Source organism: Prunus avium, chromosome 7, assembly GCF_965620075.1.
Source record: "Prunus avium chromosome 7, drPruAviu1.hap1.1, whole genome shotgun sequence".
NCBI lineage: Eukaryota > Viridiplantae > Streptophyta > Magnoliopsida > Rosales > Rosaceae > Prunus > Prunus avium.
Window position 1 is genome coordinate 26,746,677 of NC_142290.1, and position 7,141 is coordinate 26,753,817.

General features: G+C 37.2%; 2 pseudogenes; both read right to left on the reverse strand.

Moving 5' to 3' along the window:
- Nucleotides 1-1,763: 1,763 nt before the first annotated feature.
- LOC148293250 (mavicyanin pseudogene) lies at nt 1,764-2,282 on the reverse strand (annotated as a pseudogene).
- Nucleotides 2,283-3,185: 903 nt separating this feature from the next.
- On the reverse strand, nt 3,186-4,811 carry LOC110755834 (mavicyanin pseudogene; annotated as a pseudogene).
- Between the last annotated feature and the right edge of the window lie 2,330 nt (nt 4,812-7,141).

The following is a 7,141-nucleotide window of genomic DNA, read 5'->3' on the forward strand; positions in this document are numbered from 1 at the left end:
TTAGAGTTTATGATTTTATGATTTTATTTTTAATTTTTTTAAGATCTTAAAACTAGTTTGGAGTTCAATACCAAACAAGTTTTTAGATCTTAAAGTCACTATTTGAAAACTCATGTTTTTAAAAAGAATAATAGTTTTTCAGTTTATTTTTTTGAGTAGGATACCAAAAAGGCCTAAGCAATTCATTAAATTTGAGTGGGAAGGAAATAAAAGGGATTCATTCAGTAAGTCGGGTTGTGAAAACCAAAGAATTCAAATTAGGGTTTGCGAGACAATAGAAAACATGGGGAAATTTATGAACTTTCAAATTTGACTTTCAGAGAGAGAATATTCTCGAGCTGGAGCTAAAATGATCTTAGGGATTTCAACAACAATGAATAATAATAACACAATAATACAATAATGGGGTAGAATGACAAAGAGCAGTGAAAGGTTCGAACCCCCATTCTTGGAAGTTATAACTTTTTGTTAGTATAAACTAGACTCTCCGCACGCACTTCTGCGCTTGCGAGAGGCTTTTTTTTTAAAAGTTTAAATTTATTTTAGAATTGTGTTCCATAAAAAAAGGATCCATTATCTGATTTTTCTTTTAATTTTAAAATTTTTTTAATATGAAAAAGTGTGAATTTACTATATTATCCTCATTTAATTAATAATTTCAATTTTTAATGTTTGCATTAACCAATGGTATTTTTTGGTATTTTGAATGTTTCACCATTCTCTGCCTTTTGCTTTATATATATAGATACATGTAAAATTACAAAATTACCCCTCTTAACGGGTGAGTAGCCAACATTATATTCACGAATGAACACGACACGACCTGTTAACTTAACGAGTGGCCAATGAGTTCACCCATTTTCAACCCGATCCGTTAAACCCAACCCGAATACTGATTTTTTAATGCGAATTCATATGGTGTTAATAGGTCATGGACAATATTACCAGGACATCAAATCGGATTTCTTCTTTGAGTCAAGCACTTTTTCAACTGGGAATCTGCCCATTCTTGGTCTCTGCAAGCTAATTTGGTGAACAAAGTGAAATACTCTTCTAATAAACCGGTCTGTTGAATATGGGACAATCCCCCATGTCTGTGATGCCAAAATGTTGATGCAGTAGTGGTGAAGAGGGTCCTGTATTTGGGAAAATGTTACACATCCATAGTTAAGTGTCGCTGGCTAGGTGAACGTACGGCCACCACAGTGACTTTATCTTCCTCGGGGACGACATAACAGGCGAGCAAGTGTTCGTCTGAAGCCAACCGCCATAGGGGTCTTCAATAGGGGTCTTCACGGGCGAACCTTGTATTGGTTTGGTTTATTGAGATTTAATATCCTTTCGTGTTTCAATAAGAAATAAAAATATAGTTACCATTTGTCTTGCTCCTCCTAGTTATCAAGATCAAATGATATGAATTTGAAATGAAAAACTTCCGTTTAAAATTGTGGAATGTTCAAGCAATTACTTTTGTGATTCTTATCTTTAACATGTAAAAAAAGTGATTTTACTCATTTTCTTCATGATGTGGACAACTTGTAATAGTTTAATTTTGTTATGTATGACCTTGTAAATTATAATTATAATTACTCTGAATTAAATAAATTCGACCATAATAAAAAAAAAAATTGGTCTAGGAAAAAAATGCATTCAAATTAACTAACTAAAAGGTCATACATAACAAAAATTATACCATATCGATATCAGTCGACCAAAACACAAAGCAACCTAATTCACTCCAAAAAGAAAATTACAAGATCTCTCTAGAAGACAAAACGCAAAAGACTTAACATAAAAGCGGTAATAGAAAATCCAAGCTTTGAAAAGTTAAGAGTTGGAGCACTGCTGAGAGTTGAGCTTGGTGAAATCTCTTCAGGATGAGAGGCTGAAGGTGGTGAGAATCCATAAGGTGATGGACTAGGACTTGTGATCAAACTTTCGGGAACAGGCAGAGTGACCTTGATGTCAACCTTTTGTCCGGCTTGGCAATGGTCAGGAGCACCACAAAGAAAGTAATAGTGGCCAGGCCTTTTAAGGGTTACGGTGTCAGAGCCAGAGGTGTATGTTGAGATAGCAGATGCATTGCAAGATTCAAAGTCTTGATCAGAAACTTGCATCACGTTGTGGAATTGATTGTTGTAAGCAAAAATTAGCGTGTCGCCGACATGAAAATCTTTCATTGAAGCCCATTTGTTGTAATCAACAAGTCCTATCGAAGTCCAGCCATCAGAGTCTCCAACTCTATAAACAACACCAGAACAAGCACCACAAAAAGCCACCATCACAAGGAAAACAAGAGCAGCAATGTTTCTCAAAGCCATAACTGAAAAAGCACAGCAGACAAAAAACCAAGAGGAGTGAAAAACAAATTGAGAGTTGAAGAAGAAAGCTCCAATTTTTCGTGTGAAATACTATGCACGACCTTGCATATATATATAGGCTGGTTTTATCCTTGTCCCGTTCTGAAAAGGTTTCCAAATACAACATTTTTTTTAGGTCAAAGGTTTCCATATACTACTAGTAGTAGGAAATATAACACCTTTTCATGAATGGATTAATATAAGAAGGCGCAAGGCCCATTTTGTTTTCAAAGCCGTTGCAAAGTTTTCAAACTTTCCACTGTGAGACCTTTTTTACCTTCACAGTCTCACAACTTCCACTCCCTGTACTCTTGAGTGTTTTTCTTCAATTTTTAAATTTTCTTTCTATTTGGGTGTTTTGAAAACACATTCTTTCGTGGGGGTGTTGGCTAAATCCAATTTTTTTTTTCAAACACCTACATTACATCATAAGATTACTGACTTGTTACTAAGATCAGATATAGAATATGAATTGGAAATGGAATAATGGAAAACTTCGATTTATTTTTAATAGACTTTCTTATGAATGGTGAATTGTTGAATGATCAAGTAATTATACTTGTGTGATTCTGTAAACATGTATATACAAAAAGTGATTTTACTCAATTTCTTTCTGATGGGAATTTTATATTGTTGGATTTTTATGTTTTTCCCATTGTGCCGATATTGGTCTAACTAGCCTGCAATTTTCATGAATGGTAACGTATATACAAAGACGCCTTCAACCATAACTATACATTTATTTAGAGTGTTTTTTTTTTGTACGAAAAGAATTCATTTAAACTAACTAAATAAAAGTTCATTCATAACAAAAATTTTCTACCCACAATTAGCACCACATCCGTGGACCAAAACACAAAGGAAACTAATTTACTCAAGAAGAAATTACAACAACTCTCTAAAACACAAAACCCAAAAGACCTAACATAAAAGCAGTAACAGCAAATCCAAGCTTGCAAGAGTTCAGAGTTGGAGCGCTGCTTAGAGTTGAGCTTGGTGACATCTCTTCTGGATGAGAGGCTGAAGATGAGGATCTATAAGGTGATGGGCTTGGACTTGGGATCAAACTTTCTGGAACAGGCAGAGTGACCATGAGGGTCAACCTTTTGTCCGGCTTGGCAATGGCCAGGAGCACCACAAAGAAAGTAATAGTGGCCGGGCCTTTTAAGGGTGATGGTGTCAGAACCAGAGGTGTCTGTTGAGATAGCAGATGCATTGCAAGATTCATCAGAAACTTGCATCACGTTGTGGAATTGATTATTGTAAACAAAAGTGAGAGTGTCGCCGACGTTAAAATCATTCGTTGAAGCCCACTTGTTGTAATCAACAAGGCCTCTTGAAGTCCACCCGGCAGAGTCTCCAACTCTATAAACAGCACCAGAACAAGCACCAGAGAAAGCCATCATCACAACGAAAACTAGAGTAGCAATGTTGCTCAAAGCCACGACTGAAAAAAGCAGAGCAACCAAAAAAAAACCAGAAGAGGAGCAAAGAAACAAATTGAGAATTGAGCGCTGAAATTTTTTTGTATGAAAGGGCTATGCACGACCTTGAATATATAGGGTGTGTTTTGACATATTTGATAAAAGTTCAACATATATATTGTTTCTGTTATCAAAGTCTAAAACATGTTTGACTATATAAAAAAAAAGGCTAAAACTTCAAATTTTGTGCATGCCATTCCAATCTGACATCATTTAACAATATTGTATAAGTCAGTTGGAGTGTGACCAAACCAAAGGACCAAAATAGAGAGGGCAAAGTTATTACAACTTACATTTATTCCTTGAGGTCACAGCTTACAAGTACGGAAGTGGATATCAATATTAATTTAATATCGGCCACAATCACAAATAGATTCCTTTTGTGCGATCCATTGGCCACAAATAGATTCCTTTTGTGCTTGTCGTCTTAGCACGGACGTGCAACCCCAGCAGTTGTGTTGTAGTGACGCAAACAAGTTTCTTTTCGGTGATAATCTTTATTACACACAGAACATTCAAACACCAATCCTTCGCAAGGTTCACCACACCCGTGGACGGTACTACTAACAAGCTAACCTGGGCTATAGCCCAGGAGACTTGTTTTTTTAAAGACTAAAATAATACCCTAGCCTAGGCCAATCTTATTAACTAATCCCCACTAGGCTGGCTAACCAAACAGAAAAAAACCCAACAATCTTATCAATCGGCTGTACCAGTTCCAAGGTCGCTTCTTCTCAACTCCACAGAGGTTTTTTTTCCTCGACCTTTGTATTGGGCTATTGTTTTTTGGGGAATTCTAGTAACAATTATGCTAATTTGGAAAATGACTAGTTTGAATATTTGTTATTTTAATAGCGGTATCGAATACGGGGTTTTTTAGGGGTAAGGCTAATTATGTCCCCCGTGAATTTTTTTGTTATAAATGAAATGCTTTCGTGCCGTCGAGTTTTCAATAAATTTGTACGTAAGGTAAATTTAGCCCATGTTATTTTCAAATCCTGGGTCCGTCCCGTGCCCGTGGCAAGGAAGAATGCTCTCTCTCTTATCAAAAGGAATGACACTCTTTCTCTTATCAACAGTAGTGACAATGTGTGGGTGAGCATCAAGCTTGTAACTGCTCCCTAACTTAACTTGCGGATGCCGCCCTAGAATGCAATGAGGATGGCATTCAAAGTCACAATGTTCGGACTTGTAGAACCAATGTGTTGGATCTCGTTCTCCTTCACATATGTCGCAGTAATATTCACCTAGTTCATTTTTAACGGAATGGTAGGCGAGTTCCAGAGGATCATCCTGGTATTTGTACCTAGCAGTAAGCGGTAGTTTAAAACATGGAATGCACAAATGAAACTTACATTCGAAGCAACTGAAGCGAAAATCCGCAAGAGAAATACCACAACCCCTGCAATGGTCCTCGCTTGAACCAGAGTTCAAGTGGAGGCGGTGTCCATGAACCTAACGTCTACGAAGAGGGTTGGGAATATGTCACATCCTTCACCATAAAAACAGAAGCCTTGGCTCAAGCTGTGGCACATACGACAGTTAAACAGTCCGTCAAATGTATGAGCTTTTGTGAGGAGTTGGAGCTCGTATGGATGAAATGGGTGAAGCTGTTTTTCGCATAATTGAGCACATGTTTCGTGGAGAGTAAAAAGGCAATCTTGTGTACAACAATAAAAGTTACCGGTACTGATGGTGATGGGCTTCATGCAACCGTTACAAGTAATTGCATCATTATCTCTAAGCTTATCAATGAGGATTAAGATATGATCATGACTGATGTGCTTGAGCCCCCATCCCTCAACTCGCTCACTTGGATTTATCACCCGTAATTTCAATTCGTGTCCCCTATATTGCCTCAACATCTTGATTATTGGGGAACGATTGTTACGTCGTAGTCTCTGATAATCTCGGCCATCATCAAAGGTGCGGGTTATTTTGTCCCTGGAACATAGAGTGTGGGCAACGTAATCACAACGACCACATACATAAACAGCGCGACTTCTGTTTGTGCTTGTATAGCAGATTTTACAAATTTGGTCATTCGGGTAATCTTTTTCAAGGAACCAGATGAGACAAAGATGGTGTTGGTGCGAGGTAATTTCGATGGTGTGTGGTAGTGATTGTGTGCATTCCTTACCGACCAAGAGGTGGTAGATGGTACAAAGGTAGCGGAGTGAATCCTGACTTGTGCTGTGACCTCACAATCAAATGGATTTCCTTTCCGAAGGACGCTGAATTGATGCACGTGGGGCTTTTTCCTGTCAAGAATGTGGCGCCAATTGGAAGCACATTTGAGGTCAAGGGCGAGATGACATGGGGAACAAGCGTAGGCTAATCTGCAAGGTTGGTGGCAGGCATTACAAGTGAAAAGTACTGCGGAAGGCTCTGTTTTACATTTGAATTTCAATTTGTGCTTGTGAATCGGGTGCTTGATGATCTCGCAGGATAACTCCTCCGCACATGATTTATGGAGGTTGAAGGTGGAATTGGGGTCAACACATCTGTTGCAACTGTATCTAGGGCCAAACACTGGCTCCTCGCACGCATTGCAAAAAACTACTTCGTCATCATAGTTTTTCTCTTTCTGTTCTTCTTTGAACATCAATTCATGGCTGTGACTGAAATGATCAAGTTTTGATGGATGGCTACTACTGGAATGTTGAGCCTCCATCTCTTTCTTTCTGCAACCAGCAATTAAGTAAATTCAGTATAAATTTATTACATAATTACAGTAAGGAGTTGCGTCAACAGCTTTTCCATAGTATAATGTAAAGGTCCGATCAAAACTGGGCACATTTCCTCGATCATATTCATGTGGACAGACCCATGATTCCAAATTGAGGCAGGCTAAATTTAGCTTACGTACAAAACCTAATAAGAAGAAAGAAAACTCGACGGTACGAGTGAATTTAATTGATAATCAAAACATACCTAGTTGGGGGACATAATGAGCCTTACCCCCTCAAACTGCATCTAGTACATAGATAGAAACTAGTAAACTTTTTTAAATTTTTTTAAAAAAACAAAAAAAGACGAGAAGAACCTATTGAAGAATACATAGAAGACAACATGTTAGCAATTAATTAATTAATTCACCTAATCCCTGATTAATAATTCATCATTCATATAATCAATTTACAATTTATAATACTCAATTGCAAATCCCTAATTTTTTTAGGGTTTATAAAGTATCAATTAGGGATTTTCAATTTCATAAAAAAATTGATACTTTATAAACCCTAAAAAAATCCCCAAATTTCAATAAAAACAAATTGAGGGAAGAAAATAGTATGA